The sequence below is a fragment of the Corvus moneduloides genome, chromosome 6 (genome assembly GCF_009650955.1).
Source record: "Corvus moneduloides isolate bCorMon1 chromosome 6, bCorMon1.pri, whole genome shotgun sequence".
NCBI lineage: Eukaryota > Metazoa > Chordata > Aves > Passeriformes > Corvidae > Corvus > Corvus moneduloides.
This window is the reverse complement of record NC_045481.1, coordinates 9170708-9189326: the sequence shown is the minus strand read 5'-3', so window position 1 is coordinate 9189326 and position 18619 is coordinate 9170708. Positions and strand designations below refer to the sequence as shown.

The following is an 18619-nucleotide window of genomic DNA, read 5'->3' as shown; positions in this document are numbered from 1 at the left end:
GTGCTGTAGCTATTTAACTATTAGAAGAGGCTTCTGATATGTTAGTCTTTGTGACAACAAAATCTCCTTAGGGAGTGAAAGTAAATTTATGGCCTATTACTACATTTAAATATTTTCAGACCTAGCTCTGGGTTTAGGAGATTTTTTTTCTCCCTTACAGTTTAATTTATTAAACATGGCTAGATTGTGATATTCATAGAATTCATGGGATTATATAAAAGTGGATTGGAAGGAAGTCTCTAGAGGTCATCTAGTCCATTCCCTACTCTAGAACAACATCCAGTTGTACATGGATCTTGTCTCAGTGGTGGAAACTCCACAGCATCCCCAAGGAACCTATTCCATTGTTTAAATCTCTAACACCAGAATTTTTTTCTGAATGTCTAAATGAAACTCTCATCTTAAATTAGGAAGAGAAATTTGTTTCTTGTCCTCTTCACTGTGGTCACAGGGAAGAGACTGTCCTCTTTACAATGATCACTTACAAAGACCACTGCTGTGTTTTGCATCAATCTTTTGCTCTCTGTGCAGGCCCAGTTCCTTCTACCAGATGCCCAGATTTTTGGTTTTTTATGTTGCTCTTCTTTGGACCTCATTGGCCTACATATTCCTTAAAGCTAAGTGGCCAAAACCTAATTGGATGAAATGACCTGAGGGCTTACACATGTTGCATAAAGGAGAAAAAAAGTTATTCCTCAGTTTTCATGTTTATCTTCTAACTGTAACACACACATCCTTACCTAGAAAGCTGCAGTACAAGTAAATTATTCCTAGCTTCTACTGCTGGGTCACTGTATCATATAACAGTTACTTTGCTTGATTTGCGTCCTATTTTTCCTCTTCTGGAACATTAGTCCTGTCCTGGAGCAGACAATGTGCAATTTGATAGCGCCACAATCCCTTCTATCACCCAGTTCATTCTCAATGAATGGTATCAGGCCAAGAGAGATCTCTGTGGAACCCACTTGATGCAGCCTTTGACAGTGAACCACGAATAATTATTCTCTTCAATATAGTTTTCTAACCAGTTTTGCACTCACTTTCTAGTTGGTTTCCCCTAGTCCACATTTTCTTCTCTTATTTATCAGAATGTTATATGAGACAGTGTCAGAAAACTTACGGGGCTCAAGATACATAACATCTACTGCTTCTTCCATGTCTGCAAGGTCTATTATCCTGTGGGGGAAGGAAATTACATTGGTGTGACAAAATTTGTTATTGACAAATCCACGCTGGCTGTAACTCATCTTCTCCTTATCTTCTAGATCCTTACAAATAGTTCCTTGGATTAGTTGTTCTGGCATTTAAAGTAATATAATTAGAAGAGCTGCCAATTAAATCCCATTTTCCAGCACATTCGTTACTGAAACTGCAGTAAGATGTGAATTTTGTCAATTTGCCCTTAACCTAATAATGGTAGAAATAAAGCTGAAGATCTATTTAGAAAGACTGTGCTCTGGTATGAAGCCCATGCTCTGATTCCAACCTCTTTTACTGAACACATTTCTCTTTTCTCTTCCTCTTTTTGCTTTAACAGGGAAATTAAATCAGGGAAATAGAAACCCCAGAAGCTTAATTTTCTCTTTCAGGTCCAGCTGCAGCGGTCAGGTTTTGCCCTGTGGGGAAGAGTGTGCAACACTCCTTTCACCTGGCAGGTGGGACTGAGGGGAGTTGCTCTGTTGTCCCCTCCTGGCAGAGGTGGCATCACCCTGCACTCCCACTGGGAAAGCATTGATTCCAGCGGGGAGAAAAAACAGTTATTGCTGGTGCGGGACCTGGCAGTTTGGTTCCAGGAACAGGGCTACTGGGAACCAAAAGGGGAGGGAAAACTAAGGCCCTAAATCAGATAAAGCCCTTAAATAATTTCATTTTCTTTGCAATGCAGCTAGGAATGAAACAGATGAGATTTCATCTGGCAGAGTCATTCTTTCCTAACCCTGCTTTTCTTTAGTTATCTAACAAGATGCAGACAAGCTGTAAGGCTTGTAAGAACTCTGTATTCAATAATCATCTCCAGTTAATATTGCATGATGTTGCAGGCAGAATGGAGTGACCTTCCCACTGCCCCCTCTGCCCTCAGCCTCCCCTTGGAAAGGGGCAGGCGTGGTGTCTCCCCTGACGAAGAACTTATCTTCAGTCCCCAGCCAACTTCAAAAGCCACTTACTGTGATCTAAGAGGTTAATACCAAATACACAGTGCAAGCCTTGGCAATAAATCTCCACTAACAGATCTTAATCAAGTACAGAAATGTCCTACCTTTTCTCTGCACTAAAAAAAAAAACAAACCCAAAACCAACCAACCAAAAAAAAAACCCAACCGAAAAAAACCCAATGAAGAAACAAAGCCAAAAAATACAGGCAACAGAGAAATTGTAAAATGCACAACTTTATTGTTTTTTGGGGATTTTTATTGCGTGGTACCCTAGATATAAACAATTAAATTTAATACACTGGGATGCCTCCCAGCATTTCAAGTTGATGAGCATCAAGCCAATTACATGTAATCTTTTGGTATTGGGCATATTAGGCTTTTTGAATACAAACACTCATGGAAGAGTAAATGTGAATAAAAAAGTAATCCACATGGTCTACTCCACAGCCAGGCAAAGTAAATGAAGATTTCTCTTTATTACCATTCCCATATAGGCCCCAAACCAACCCCCCACAACACCCCCCACCTCAAATTAGATTCTAGGTTGTGTAAGGTTTAAGGTGTGTGTCTGGACAAGGGGAGAGTAAGGAGCATCCTGCACTGCCATGTGTTTGAAGCTTTCTATTATTTAGCAGAAATCATTAACCATTCCTTTGATAGACCATGCTGCCTGTGAAAGCAAGTTCAAGCAAATTCACTGCTGTATCCAGTGTGTTTTACACAGGGGAACTACAGCTGTTTGTACAGATGCCATTGTACAAGCTCTGAATTGCTAAGATTAAAGCTATAGCCAGTTGAAAAAATAAGAAGAAACTGTATCTAGTGTTTCTTTCATGTTTTAATTTGTCTGTCTAATTAAAGAAAAATCCTATGCTGTTCTTGCTACTCCTTGTAAAAGTTATCTTCCTATTCCTCTACTTCACCTGATTTTCCTCCAAGGCTTTGCAGGTGTCATGAAGTAGTGTAATGTCTCTGTTCAGATACCTGAGGTGTCCTATGAACAGACTGTGAGCAAACAAGAACGTTGGAGATGTATCAACTATTCCAAATTTTTACAAAAAATTACCTTCCAGTACAGGATATCATATGGGGGATTTTTAAGGTTTATGATGAGGTACAGATTTGTATCTTCTAAAGGAAGTTAATGAGTTTCCTGTTTTCCTCTGGAAAAGCAGACAATTTTTGGGGCACAGATGGATCATGATGAGAGTTTTGAATTAATGTCAGAATAGAAAACAATAAATAGATACAATACATGGTATAATGTATTTATATATGTATATATGTAATAATGGTTTTGGCATGTTTGTTGCTGTGCTGGGTTTCTCCATCCATGTTTAAGGGACACAGCAGCACTTCTCTGAGTCACATCTCGTTGCTGGACATTTGAAGGAATGGGATAGTGTCTGGATTGGCCTTTGATAAGCACTGATTTCAGTAGCTTGCTCTTTGGAAACGGCTTTACAGACAGCCCCTTGCACCTGGTAAGGGGTTTCCCATGTCATAAGCAGGTTTTTCTGGCTTAAGTCTTGGTCCATGAGCTGCAAGGAATCACTCCTTGAAGAAAAACATTGCCTCTTTGAAAGCAAGCTTCTGCGAGCAAATCACTGTTTGAAAGTATTTGTTGTGTCATGTTTTAAATAGTTGTGGCCAGCACATCACTTGTGATGAGATAACTGGATCACTATCACCAGTTAAACATGACCTAACGGTCCTGACAGGAGACTTGCACCACTCTTTCCCCCAGTACTCTGCTGTCTGAAATACATTTGCATCTGGCCCAGATACACTGGTACACCACAGCTCATGGTGTATGAGGGTGAGGCAGACCTTTTCATGGGATCATCAGCACTCTTGGGTCCAGGTGCCATCTGGGCCTCTTCAGAGAGCAAAAACCTGCTGCCTGCCAAAAGCTGTGAAGTTGTAGTAAGGAAAAGACCATCCTTAACTTTCCTAGTCTTTTATTCTCTTCCTTAGTCATTGGCCCATCTGGCACAGGAAAGGAGCTCTCTCCTTGAACCCTCCTCTCACTCAGGGTGGTGGAGTTCTCACTGAAATATGAATCATCCAATTTATATGCTCACCCTTCCCTTCCTCCAAGTATTTCCGTGAGGAACTCCTGACCTTGCCTGCATGCTTGCAGGAAGACAGTGCTCCTTGGGATAAAATGCATAGCAAATTTAAATAATTTTAAAATTGGAGTTAATGATCGTAGGGATTTTTTTGCCAAGCTCATCATGTTCTGTTTCACATGCAAATCTCTCCTCTCATTTGATGAAAATCACCAGTTCCTTTAAGCTTCTTTTTAAGTAGGTATTTTCTCTCATTTCCTGTAAATAAGCCATACCTGACCACAGTTCCTTGTTATTACTAATGAAACATAATCATGATCATAGTAATAACCATCTCCTTCATTTACACAGCACCACTAGCCAAGCCTCCCAACCAGCCAGGGAAGGAATTAGGTCTTCTCATTAGGAGTCTAACGAACTGACGGCGTGACAGGACACAGCATAATAACTATAATATCACCAGCCTGGAAAGTGAATAGGTAAGCAGTGTATGGTGATTAGTTCTGGAGAGCTCATCAAGAGGCATTTTTCAGGTTCTGCCTAGGAAAAGAAAGAGGCCATTGAAAAACATTGTCTGGCATCCTTTTGTCTGGGCCTTCAATACAGAGAGTAGCTAAATGGCCAGCACCCCTGAATTTCAGCTTTTCAAACTGTTTTCAGGCTGCCTGTTTGGGTGATCAAAGAACACAGCCACTGCTCCGGCAGGTGAATTCAAGGGATGTGAGACAATTCTATTTATTTGTTTGGATTTTTACTAGTGCCCAGGTAGGCTCAGTGTCCAGACATGAGAGTGCAGAGGTTTTGTTCAGTGAATATGGATGCTTCTCTCTGCTTTCATTCCCTCCTCTGCTCAGGGTGACCTCTTTGTTTCTACAAGACACCTTGTGTACTCTTATGTTGTTCAGTGATTACATTGCAGGCTTTACACAAACAGCTTAACCTTTATTACCATCATTAAAAAGAAATTCCCATGCTGTTTTCTGCAATCCTTTAAGGCTATTTGCAAATTAAAGTCAGAGGAGAATGCAACAGGCTGCTTGCTCAGCAGCCTTAGTGGTGGGAAGCAAAGTGGAGGCCTCCTCTGCCCTGCCTGTGCATCCTCTGTATAAAGATATTTGCCTGGGGTGTCAGGCTGGGAGCCAGTCCACTTCCAGATTTCCATGGGGTCTGTGTCTCCTCCATCTCTGCTTTGGCAGCTCTGGTGGTGCTGCTTCATGCCCTCTGGGCACATGTACCCGTGGGACAGGAGCTATGGAGACAATTAAGAATGACACGGTAAATGAATAATGGGAATATGCTGCACCAAGGTTGGGGCCAGCTTCCCTTCTCTTCTTCAAAAGGGACATTTCCTACCACCCATTGAAATAACTGCAGCACTTCTGTCTTTCTTCCTCAGAGTCACCCCTTACCTCTCTGTTCTTCCCGTGCCTTCCTGAACCCATCCCTTTCCTAGAATTGCTGGCTCCCAGTTTTGCTCCCTGTCAGCATATTGCCTGTCTGCACATTTTTCTCTAGCTAGAGCCAAACTTATTATTCAATCAAAACTCAGCAGGAATTTTGTTGAATTATTTTAAACTCACTGGGGCAAAAGCTTTGCCTTCCTATTCAACATTGAGATACCATGCATATTGATTGTGGCTGAGAGAGAATAAATGAATACATTCATATTGATTGCATTTGTTCTTACTCACTACAGGGCCCTGCTAGATTTATGGTTTCCTTTTATGTCTATTAGCAATAAATCCTTTTTTTTTCTCCTTCTCCTTTTTCTTTAAGTAAGCTCATGTTCTGCAGAATGAATTTGAATGAAAAGAGCGGATTGTACAATGACTTGTAGGAAAGTTTGTTGAGCTGCCTTTAATTTCCCACTCATTTTGAAAAATCTCTTCTTGTCACATGTGAAATCCAAACATTCTTCCCACATGCAGTTCAGATGCTCTGGGTCCCCCAGACAAAAGTTTTGTGCACCAGTGTGCTTTTTCTAATGAGCATGCAATTTCTTTCCTAATATAATTATGACAGATATTACGACTGGGGACCAGACATGCAGAGCAATGTTACTCTTCCAACCTGGGAAACCACAGAAAATTTGCATAATTCCAGGTATATATTGGAAAATTCAGAATTTTAAGCAATATGAGCTTGCTTATTATTTTCTTTTCCAGGGCTCTATTCCATATCACATCTTTACCGTAGGGAATGCCATTGTGAAGCTTAGGCATACTGTGCAGACTTAATTTCCAGCCCTTTGGAGAGTGAGATTTTGGTTCATGAGCAGTAATTGAACAATCCAAGTGTATTGTACCTGTACTGCAGTATTAGATTGATGGCATAGAGCTCTGAGCCCTAAGCAAGGCTGACACTTCTGTCTGTCAGCCACACACAACAGATTTGAACAGAATTGGCAAACTGCAGAGAAGCAGAAAAGGGTGAGAAATATGCCCTCCTAAAGCAGAAAGGAGGCAGATGGAGTGACACCAAAAATAGAATGAAAGAGCTACAGTCTGTGGGACAGAGCAATGACTCTGGAGAAAGAAACAGAAATATTACAGGGTGTAAATACTGATGGATGTACACAAGTGAAAAAAAAAATGAAGTGGAATGGACAAGGTGAAGAGAAAGTTCATACCCAGTATCATGCAGAAAATATCTTGCTGTTGACATCTGCTAGGCTCAGGAGGAGTCTCCCACAGAAAGATGGTGAAATCCCCTCGCTCAACACATTTAAAAATAGACTAAACAAACCTCAGTGATCCAGACTCTCACCCCCTTACTCACACGGGCTGTAACTCCCTCCAGCAGTCAGTCTTCCAAAGCCTGGGAACACTTGCAGAATGAGAGGGTCTGAGCTGGATGCAAAAAATCCAGTCCTGGGCATCACAGCTGGCATGGATTCGATGAAGTATCAGCTCTTTTTGTGATCACAGCACTGCCTGGGCACATTGGCTGGGTGTAGCCCTTCCTGCACAGGCATGAACTCTAGAAAAAGAGTTAAAGCAAAGCTTGTATTAAAAGGCTTTGCAGGGTCAGGACTCGGAGGCTGCACACAGCAAAATACAGGAATGCTGTGTCTCTATTCAGCTCAGCTCTGACAAACTTTCCTCCCCACACAGCTCTGAGTGATGGCAGTATCTTTATGATCTTCAAGAGGAAGTTACCATTTGCTGATAAACATCTCCTCTCAAAATGTGCTTAGTGAAAAGACACATTCTTTTGTATACATTTAATTACAGGAGAACAGATTTTGTCCAAATAATTAGGTAATTTAAACTGTGCAGTCTTTCTCAGAGAACTATATTTAACCTTCATTTGAATTTAATTTACACATCACAGTGCCCCTAAAGCAGTTCTGTAAGCCAAAACACTGATCAAATATTTTTTAAATGTCAAATGTTACTTAGTTGTGGATAGCGCTGAATTTGTTTTTAGAGATAACTTCTTTTGATCTGCTGCTATTTTTCGTCTTTCCCATTGTCATGTTCCTCTTCATCAGATGTTTAATCCATACAACACCAGAATTTGTCGACAACTGAAGAATTCAAAGGAGATATGTGGTGGAGCCCTTCAAAAGTTTCATAGTATTAAACAAGATACAGATTAGTGTCTTGTCACTACAGCAGTTGGAAGGAAAAGAAAAAGGCATTTTTGAATTCAAGTATTATTAAAGGATTATAAAATATTTGCATGAAGTAAGAGGAGTTCTGTAAGGGATGATCTTACAGCACTGATATAAAACTGCATAGTTTTATTGGCTTTAATGCACCATGTGCCTATTCTGATTTACACAGCTCGGGATCTGGCTCTATATATCTAAATGTATCTTACACTGCAGGGACATAGATCATTTTTCTCCTGACTTGCTCTTTCCTATTGTCTTGGACCGGTAAATTATACCTATTAGGTTCACAAGCAGTGCAGTAAAAGTAAACAGCAAGAGATGGAGTCTCACAGTTTGACTGAATTATAACACAAACTATGGTAGGTCTGACCTACATTAAACTAGTTCACTAGAACAAGATTTGCAGGAAGTGGCTTGTATTTTAAGGTTGACTCTAAGGTTGATTCTTAGTTTAAAAAAAAAAAAATAGGAATGATTCTAAATGATCACCAGAGTCTTATCAGTCTCTTTGGAATAAGCAAAAGCTGAGACAAGTCCACAGATCAGCCATAAAAACAACAGAGCTGGAAGACTTTTCCTGTAGCAGCATCTCCCACTGGGTGACAGCAGTTGAAAGTACTTACTATGATTATGATTAATTTCAATAGTGCTCGATTCACTTTAATACTTTTCTCCTTCTATCTCTGAATGCAGATAATTTTTCCCTGCAAGTAAATCCAGGGTGACAGTTTAATAGGCTCAGACATGCTTAGATCCAAAATGAGACTGTAATATTAATATGCTATTGACCAGTTATGGATTAAGCAAACTGAGGGCACACTTAAGTAAATGATTTCAGAGGGACAAGTTAATGTGCTAAGTGGTCCACAGGCAATGATTAAAAATATTTTTTATTTACTTGTAAATTAATAGGTTTCTTTAATTAATCTAATAAAGCCAGCCTATGGTAGGTTACAAATTTGGTGTGTGCTTTAACCAAAGATGACGACTTGCTGAATCTGGAAACCCCAGTGTTGCTTACAAAGGAAAGGAATCAGTCACAGATAAAGCCAGCCTTGCAGATGGCCAGAGCTTCCAACAGGCCATCTCCTACAAGTATCATTGTATTATTCATTGTGTGAATCTAAAAATTAAAAAGTCAACATAGTCAAAATCCTATCTATGAATTTAAGATTAATCTAAGTGTCTTTGGGGATTGTTAGTACCTAGACACAACTGTATCTGGTGAAATGAGCTTTTTTTCCTCCATCAGACTTGCATCTTTCAAATCCAATTGAAAATGTAATTAAAAAAAATTGACTGTAACAAAATTTTTGCAAGAGAAGCAGCCAATATGCCAAGAAGTGTTAAAGCCTTGCAGAAGGAAAAGAGGCTATGGGATGATGAAATCAGCTAAAAACTTTGCACGAGTTTGATTTGCCCAGAAGATGTTCGGAATAATATGGTTATCTGAGGTATATTAATAGCCCACCGCCGCCAGCTTTATGCTGGAGAGATTAATTTAAAAGATAGTGCCTCATTAATAGTCTTATGGTGGTTTGTATTGCAAAAGCACTGAGAGACTCCATCTGTTGAATATTTTACGTGTCAACATGGGATCATCCTGGCCCCAGAGCCATATAAACTCAGAAAATGGCTCTGTTTGTGCCCATACCTGGGTGGTGATCAGGGAGTCACACAACGCTCAGAGACCACTGCTCTGAATTTGCAGTAGATGATGGAGTGACCAAAGTTTGTGGTCTCTCCCTGAACTCTGTGTGGCATGTTCACCTCAACAAGCCCAACTGCAATTCCTCTGGTGGAAAGCTGCACTATTTCCAGAACAAAGGTAGAGCTAGCCAACCTGACTTCATCAAATCCCACCCTGGTGATTACCTTCGCTTTAGCAAATCAAACCAGCAGGATTTGTTATCTTTTGACCCCTTTTCTCCCCATCCTATCATGTAATCATTCCCACTTTAATGGTGTTGTCTCATCTGAGAGGGCAGCCATTGTACAATTCTGAAAATCAGAAGCTCTTTGGCTTAACCACTTCAAGGCCCAACAAAAGGAAAAAACAGGGGCCAAAGATTTCACCTCCTTCATCTCTCTGCTTTTATGTTCTTATCCTAAATACTGCAAGATAGGAACTTTTCTCTCTGGTTTTCCCAGCAGTTTTGACACACCTATTCCCAGGTGGGAGATGCTTGTTTTGACTGTCCCAGCTGTTCCTCAGTGAACCACATGAGTTAAGGAAAATGAGTATCTTCCCCCAACTTGCTGTGGGAGAGTCAGTATCAACAATGTAAGTCCAGCACATTTCTACTTCCCTGGCAGAAGCTGCCACATCCTCAGCGACCTGGCAGCCATGAGGAGTGTCTGACAGAAGGATGCACTGGTGTGTAAAATGCAGATTAGCTGCAGGAGGGAAAGACAAGAAGGAGAAATGGACGTTTGCCTTAGGTCTCCATGTTAGAAGCTCTTGCAGAACCAAGCTCTAGCTATTCTTTACATTCATCCCTCTTGCCCCAGGAACATTTGCTTTGGAAAGCTTTCAAAGTTTTCCTTCCAAGCTAGTTTGGGAAAAAAAATATTGCTACCAGAGTTGAGACAAACTTTTTGGATTCATTCCATTCACCACGTATGTGGATGTGTCTGTGTGTGTTTGTGTGGTAGGCGGGGAGGGAGGAGAGGGAAGTACTTTCAACTTGCCGATGGGTTTTCCAGTGGGTGGAAAAGGCATTTGAAATCCATGGAGCCAGGTTGGGTTACAACTGCTGAGGATTTGGGGCAGGCAGCTGCAATGCTGTGCAGGGCTGTGGTTTGGAGAAACCTGAACAGAGCTGTACAGAAGCAAGAGCTGAAAGAGATGTTTGGTAGCCGGACCCATTTCTTTCATGTGTGAAGGACAGATGTGCAGCTGCAAGGAGCAATGCCTGGATGCCTGCAAAGTCATCGGATATGTGCAGTTACTCTCTCTTTTGTGGGTCAGATCAGAGTGATTGCCTTCTCTGAATGTTTGCGGTGAGTGTTATCTGAGGTGTGTCTGCTCCTTTGCATTTGCAGCTGAGGGTGGCAAATAAAATGGCGAAATATTGCTGTAGGCAGTTCTGTCACCAAGTCTGGATTGAGGAAGCCTGTGAGAGGCCTTGAAAAGCCACTCTTCTGAAGCAGACCACAGGTAGAGGAGGTTTGCTTCAGGCAGACTTTGCAAGTGTGCCTTCCCTTTCAGAAAAAGAAAAAAGAACCACAGTATGTTATTTCCTTCATGTCTGAAATAAGCTGAAATATGGAGCTTTGCAATCCTATGTGTAAAAACAGGGCTACAGTGAAAAGGGATTATCATTAAAGTTAGCTTCATGGTAGTGATTCTTCAAGTCTTTTACTTCAAATGCCTCCCGAATGCATTAAGGTTGAAAGGCGTCACTTGATTGCCCGAAGCATGGAAGTCAATAAATCAGTGGCATGCAAAAGACTCATGAAGGGGAGACAACTCTTATTTCAAGTTTTCTGGAATGGAGAAAATTCTGGATTAGAGCCCTAATGCCTGCTGTGGGACTTTAGCTGAAAACTGTGTTAAATATCATTTCTCATTCCTTGTCATCCCATTCACCTCTCCTGAAACCATGATGGTATAATGGGGAGAGAGAAAAGGTGAGACTGCAGGTTTTGTTCACAGCTCTGCTACTGACGTACTTGTGGATTTCAAAAAATCTCTCCACCTAAGAGAATCTTTCCTTAGAATTGGTATCTCTGTAAGACAGGGCTTTTTAGTGTGACATTTATCTAGCATAATTTTGCATAACTATTCTTAGAAACATCACATTTCTTAGAATAAGTATGCTTCATTAAATATATCATGAAGCTTACTATTGTCTATAAAAGAAGTATGCAGACAATGAAAGCTGCAAATCCGGTGTAATTTACTTCAGGTGATGATTTGGCCTTAACCATAAACCCTATATCCTTTGTTCAAATTTGGTCAAAAAGAAAAGACATGGCTTGTCCAGCACCATCTGACATGGAAAGTCTCTCAGTTCCTCATCAGCTCAGGAATCCAGGCTTTAGTAATGTCTGGGATTTGATTATGTTCACTTGACTTGTTTCTGAGAGGAGCTGGTAAACTTAGTTTTGCTTCAGTTACTGGTTTCTAAGGCTATGAAAGGTCAGGATAAACCATCCATAAATGCAGCAGCGATTAAAACCTCACTTAGCTTATTGCACAGTATATAATTGTTCATCCTATGTCACATAATAAAATCTGATGGAGGTAACTGCCTGGTGATCCTTTCATTTAAAGGAACAGTTATGCACTACACCTACTGCTACCTACATGCACATCAGTGCTGTTTCTGATAACATAATAGCTGTGCATTAAAACAGGGGATATATTAACCTGAATGCTGTCACGGTCTGTCACTCTGCTATTGCTAACTTCGTCTTACAGCTCTCATCAGGACAAAATAGTCTGTCTGATGATGATATCCTTAAAGATGGCTGATGACACTGCCTTTGTGGCTTACAGGTTCTCCGATTTGCGAGCAAAGCTGAGAAATGTCATCCAAGCATTTAGAGCTCCCATTTCCCTAACAGCTCAGCTGTCAATTACTGCCAAAAAAAAGGAGCCAATTTTCCAAAGAGCTCCATATAGAGAATGTTCCTGACGTAACACTGGCTTGAAAATGTGGCTATGGTAATTGCGTTAGGAGCCATGCTGAATGGATTTAGAAAAGCTGGGTGTGCCCAGAGCACTGTTAAAAGTCTGCCACTGTCATACTCCAGTGCTATCCCCTCTAAAGCAGGTGTCACTACTGTACAATTCATGGCCTCTCCACACCCTGTGTGCTTCCATTAAAACCTGGCACTGCATTTGCTCTCCACACACCCTCTGGAACTGCCTGCCCTCTCCCAGGTCAGCTGGAATCCAGCTTCCCTAAGCCTCGAATTGCTATACAGATTATCACAGCCATAATTTCTCTTCTCTTTGTGTCTTTAGCAAGAGAGTCTGCAAATACAGAAGCTAAACACTGCAGAAAGAAATCTGCTTCTTTTGTTCCCTGGACGCCTGACTTAAGTCTGCCACTCTGCCAAAGCCATGTTACCAGCATGGCAGCTGATAAATACAGAACAGGCTGCTTTTCTCTCCTCACTGTACATACCCTGGACCTGTTAATGTGTGCTTTGCTGCTGAGGGCCCTCTCTTTAAATAAATTCTCTTTAAGAGTCAGAGCTAATGTGGCTGCTACTATGTGCCCACCTTTTAAAAGTTCATTCCCACTGCTTACTTTGCAGTCACCACTTGTGGTGCCAAAAACCACAGGGAAGGGTACACCAGGGAAAGGAAGCCAAAAGGGAAGCTGCCAGCACTGCCAAAGCAGCTCTCAGCCAGCAGAAAAACTGCTCTCCTTGCTGGAGTTTGGAGCAGGGAAGCTGCTGTGTCAAACCCTATCTTATGATGTTAGTAAGTGGCTGATGACTTGTAGGGCAGGGGAGTTTTGCGTCTAAATTCTGACTTGGTTTTCTTTAAGCACTGTCCTCTTCAGAGTTACCTGTTATTCAGTATTGCCATGGAGATATTTGCCTAGAGCCCCCTCTCCTCCCTCCTCACAGGTGTGTACCAAGCCTCATAATCTGTGTAGTCTGGAAGAAGACCTTTTGTCACCTTCAATCAAACCCGATGAACCAGAAGATCTCTAACTAAACAGCTCAGAACCCAAGACACACTAAAAGAGTGTAAATGTTCATGCAAAGTCTTTTGTAGGTTATTTCTGCTATAATCCAGTGTATATAAGTACTGACACCTTGGCCAAGAGGATGGTATCTACCTCCTACCTGTGCCTAGCAGGAGTTATGAAAACTCAGTTCCAAAATCCCCTACCCTGCAGGCCTTAGTTCAACGAAACATTCTCAAAACACACCTACCACTCTGCTACAGAAACCTGACAATTCAAAAACACCTTTTGCATAATATGCTGAAGCTAGGAAACTTTGCAGGAGGGTAGGAAACAGTTATGGGGCTCCTTGAAGAGCAAGCAAAGGAAAGTACAACTCTGGGCAAGTGAGTAAGGCTGTCATAAGGGAGAGCAAAGACTTCTGCCTTGGTCCTAGTTTCTAGAAAATTTAGGCAGCAGGAGCTGGAAGTCAGCTCCCCCTCTGCTTGCCCTAGCCCCAGGTGCTGAGTTTGGGTTTCCTCTGGCTTATCATCCCGTGCCATGGCTTAATCACAGGGCAGGAAATGTTTTGAGACATCCATTCTGCATCCTGTACACTTAAATTCCTGACTTGGACATTTAAACAGGAGGAGGATTAAAGGATTTAAGACACAGAGATATCCAAACCTCAGCTCTGGGCAAGGTCTTTCTGCCTGTGAGAAATGTAATGCCTTGCACACACCACAGCTGACCTGGCTAATGTTTTCCCATGAATCCTGTTTCTTGGGGCATTTTATCATGAAGCCCAGGTTCCTACCTTAGGTAACCCAGAGTTACTGTTTCATGCTCTCTCTTTGCCTTCAATACCTCTTGATGAGTGCTGAGGTGAACAGCAGCTGTGCACAGAGCACGGGGGCAGCAGCTACAACTGTTATAAAAGGGTAGCTCAGGTGAGTGGCCGATGGCAAAGAGCAGCAGAGCATCTTTGAACTACAGCTGGAGCCTGAAGGAAACGCAGACCTGGACTGGAAACAAAACCTGCAGTGGTGAACACACCACAGGAAAAGAACCTGCAAGATCTAATTAAGGCTTAGGGGCCACAGAGAGATTCGAAGGAAGAATGGGCATCTGGGTCAGGGCATGTCAAAAAGAAAGAAGATCAAGGAAATCATCAATTATCAAGAAGAAGCCTTGGCTCATTACATCAATTGTAACTGTAGAATTTAAACATCCCTCTCCTTTACAAAAACAATGTGGAAAACAGATCAGAAAGCCTAATATTTTGGCAGCACCTGCCATCCTCTGAAGAGGCAGATGCTTCCAAAATATCAGCCTCTTATCCTCTTTCTTTTGTTATTCTGATGGATTGAATTAAATCTGGGGTTTAACACAGGGTGCCTGTGCCAGGCTTCTCTGCTGACCATTTCATACAGCCTGGGTTTGCAATCGCATTTTATACCAAACTCCTTATTGCATAACCTGACAAATGTCCTTTCCTTCCACAACTGAGCTAAATGACGTGGATGAACAACAATTCTGAAGTTCAAAATTGACATGAGCAAAAGAGATTGGCAGAATGTACAGAACTGGCAGCAAACAACCTTTTCTACCCCAAACCCTCCCCAACACAGTGTGTGGTGAATTCAGTGTGAGCATGGGTGAGCCTCTTTGTTTGGGGATGTGTCCTTGTATGACTGACCTGAAGTTGAACAAGGAGCCCAGTCAGGGCTGATGTTGGACAGAGGTTCCCCAGACTGCCTGAGCTGAGCTCCTCCTGTGCTTGCTTCCCAGACTTGAAAAGGATGCTGAAAACATAACTTTTCAAAGTAATCTGATTGCTGAAAGTGTGAGTTAGAATCTTCTCAAGTCCATGTCTTTAAACATTTAATATCAGGTTTTGTTTATATGATGTACAGCTGAAGAGACCTTTTTTTCCTCCTGCAAATGGGGACTCAGCTGGAGTAGGTGAACAGGCTATAGTGCAATAGTTAACCTAAAATACTCTTTTCTGTTGAGCTGGGCTACACCCCCAGAATAGCCTTTTATGCAATTCAGAAATTTCCTGATGTTTGAATTTGCCGTGAAAGAACCTGGAAGGGGAATCGTGGGGGGCGGGGGTGGGCACCACTCTAATGAAAAAAAAAATCATTATTTTCTGTTGTTCTACAAAGAATAAAAAATTCCTTGTCCCTTTTAGGTACAGAAGAAATCCCATATACCTAATCTGAGACACTGTGGTATCATTTGAAACAGTGGATACTGAAGCAGACGTAATATTTGCACTAGGCTGTGAAATAAATAGGCATTCGAAACTGTGTTAGGATGTGAATTTCCATAGTGCCTTGAGGGATGTAATTTTTGCATTATGTGAACAGTTTGGATGAGAAGACCACGCAGTGAAGCTGAACAGCTGTATCCTGCCCACACATTGTGAAGTGAGGGAGAGGCTGGGAGCCCGAGGGAATCCTTATAAGACACCGTGTTCCTGAAGTTTTCCAGCAAAGAAGTTGTGCGGAGTTGTGCTGTCTAGAAATGAGCTTGTGGGACTGTTCCCCCTCCCTGCACCACACAATGTAGCATAAACATCAGCTTCTGTCTACATGCATTTGTTTATTTATATTGACATAAAATACCACCTGTTGCTTTGAAGTCCTGGGAGTGATGGGTTTCACGCCTATTTCATATCAAGCTTAGGTTTTACTGCCAAAGGTGTGACACCAGGCCAGGAGGCAGCAACAGGTTGATGGAGCTGTGCACTGGCACCTCCTGTCCCTCCTTAGGTGAGCTGAGGGGCTGGTGGGGAGCCAGGTCCCTGAGCCCTGCTCTATCAAACTCTGCCTTTTCTTCTTAGTGAAGAGTGTAGGAGCCTCATGAAAAGGGAAGCAAAGTTTTAGCAATTCTGGTACTTCTTAGGGCTTAGGATAGATTTGTCACTGTGCATCTGGCAGCTGATTTGGTTTCAGACTCTGAGCAGACCACAGTGCACTCCTTGTGCGCTGTTTGTGTAATTGGAGGACCATTTTTAAACTAGGTGATAGATAAGCTCCCTGCCACTTGCAAAGGCTACTTCTTTGTGGAAGAAACAACCACAAAAACAAAAACAACAAAAGACAAGATTCTCTGAATTATTTAGAGTTGCCAAAGGTGTTGAGATAGGAACTAATTAAAAAAAAAACCTATCTGCAATGCAACGCCATAAAAGAATAATAAAATTCAAATCTCATTTGTTCCACTTCATGTTTCTCTTATGCATAAACCTCTATAAAAGGCAGCATCTGTGTTCACATTGTATGCTGAAAAGATACTACACAATGACTAATTCAATTGGCATTTTTAACTGTTCATTGTACCATATATTTCCATTTACTAGATTCTTTAAGTCCTTTTAAGTGCATCATGTATGGAAGAGGATAAAATAAGATAGAGCTGTTTACTTCCATAATGAGATTGGTGGTGGGAAATGACAGAGCATTGAACTGTCAATTTGAGCACCAGCCATACTTGCAGGATTTAAAATAGTATTTGAAGCTTTTCCACCAGTCAGTGACTGTATTTATGCTGTGCTAGTTATGTGGATTTGTGTTGCAAAGGAAAGCATGATGGAGTATTATTTCATTTGAACCAACAATTCAGAGATCACTCATCTGTTATGATTTGAAAGGAGATACATAATAACATCAACAATGCCCACAACTAATAATAACATATTTAACTTCGGTGACGAAACAGAGCTTTTCTTTTAATTTTCAGCTGGAGGTGCTCAAGGGTGGTTTTAATATGCCAAGATGCTTATCTGATGCAAATAAGAGTTCTGGGTTCTTTTTTCACAGTTGGGTTTTTTTGGTGGTGGTTTCTTGGATTTTTTTTTTTTTTGCTTATAGCTACAAGGCAATCTTTTCTTCTGACTGTTGTTCCACATGGCAAATTCACAATGAAATCAATAGGAATGATTGGTTTTTAGATCTAGTGCAGAATTGGCTACAAGTATACAAATGAAGCTGGAGGACAAAGTCACCTGAGCTCTCTTACAAGGGTGAGATGCAAACACATAAAGCTCAGAAGTGGCCTCACTGTCTCCTTTTCTCTTTCTCTGTTGCCCCTAGGCAAAACGAAGAAAAACTTCCAGCAGTACCTGCAGCTCGGTGCCAGCCCAGCTTTGGCAGACCAGTGTGCCAGCACGGAAAGAAAGGTTTTCAAAGAAACCTTTTGTCGCCTTTAGAAGAAGAAGAGGATTTATAGTAAATGAAGTGACTTCATGGGCAGAAAAAAGAAGCTGAACCTTATTTTGTGGCGAAAATAAAAGTGATTTTTTTTTTGGTTTATATTTACGTCTTTTCACTTACTAATGAGGGCATCTTTCCCAGCCGCTGTGTTTTGAAAAGCCTTTTCTATTCTCCCAAAACAGGGACAGGTTTAGAAAACAAACAAGCAACCCAGAAAGTAAATTTGAAAGATGCTCACACTCCTCTGCTTAAACCTGAGGTGAGCAGTGTAAGTTTGGTGTGGAAATAAAAATACCCGGCGCGTCTCAGCAGTGCTGGGGAGGTGCTGGAGCACAGGGGAGGGAAGAGCTCGTGTCCTACCTATCCACCCATCGATGCAGCGGGCAGCGGCCGAGGCAGCTTCCCACACAAGTGCCTTTGGGAACGCTTAGCTCGCTCCCTGCTCCCTGCGAGGAGCCGCAGGTTGCAGCCAGAGCGCTGGTTTAGCGTGTGCCTGCTCCCAGGAGCTACGGGAAGAGCCAGCCCGGCTGCTCTCCGGCCCCTTGGAGAGGTCAGCGGGAGAAGAGTTGCGTGGTCTGCAAGGGACGGTGGCAGCAGCTGGCCCGGGGCACTTGCGGGCTCTGCTCAGCAGCAGCGCATCCAAAAACCAGCCTGGAGCCGGGTGGGAGAGAGGAGAGAGCAGGATCCTGCGCACCGGCAGAGAGAGCTGAGCCCAGGTGCTGTGTCTCCTCAGCATAGCACGGCTGCTGCCTGCCGGGGAAGCTGACCCCTCTGATCCTCATCACACCGGGGTCAGGACAGCCCTGCAGAGCTGATCTCACTGCTTCAGGTTCTGTGTCTCCAACATCGTGTCTCCAAGCAAACTCTGCTCGCTTCTTTTGGAGAATTGGTTGGCATAGCTGTGACTGGATCTTTCTTAAGG

At 42.1% G+C, this 18619-nt stretch overlaps 1 long non-coding RNA gene across 1 annotated transcript; it reads right to left on the bottom strand.

Moving 5' to 3' along the window:
• Positions 1-2369: 2369 nt before the first annotated feature.
• LOC116446142 lies at positions 2370-7409 on the bottom strand. Its single transcript, XR_004241059.1, has 2 exons — positions 7004-7409; positions 2370-5474 (listed from the first exon to the last, which is right to left on the bottom strand). It is a non-coding gene; the product is annotated as an uncharacterized LOC116446142 (long non-coding RNA).
• Between the last annotated feature and the right edge of the window lie 11210 nt (positions 7410-18619).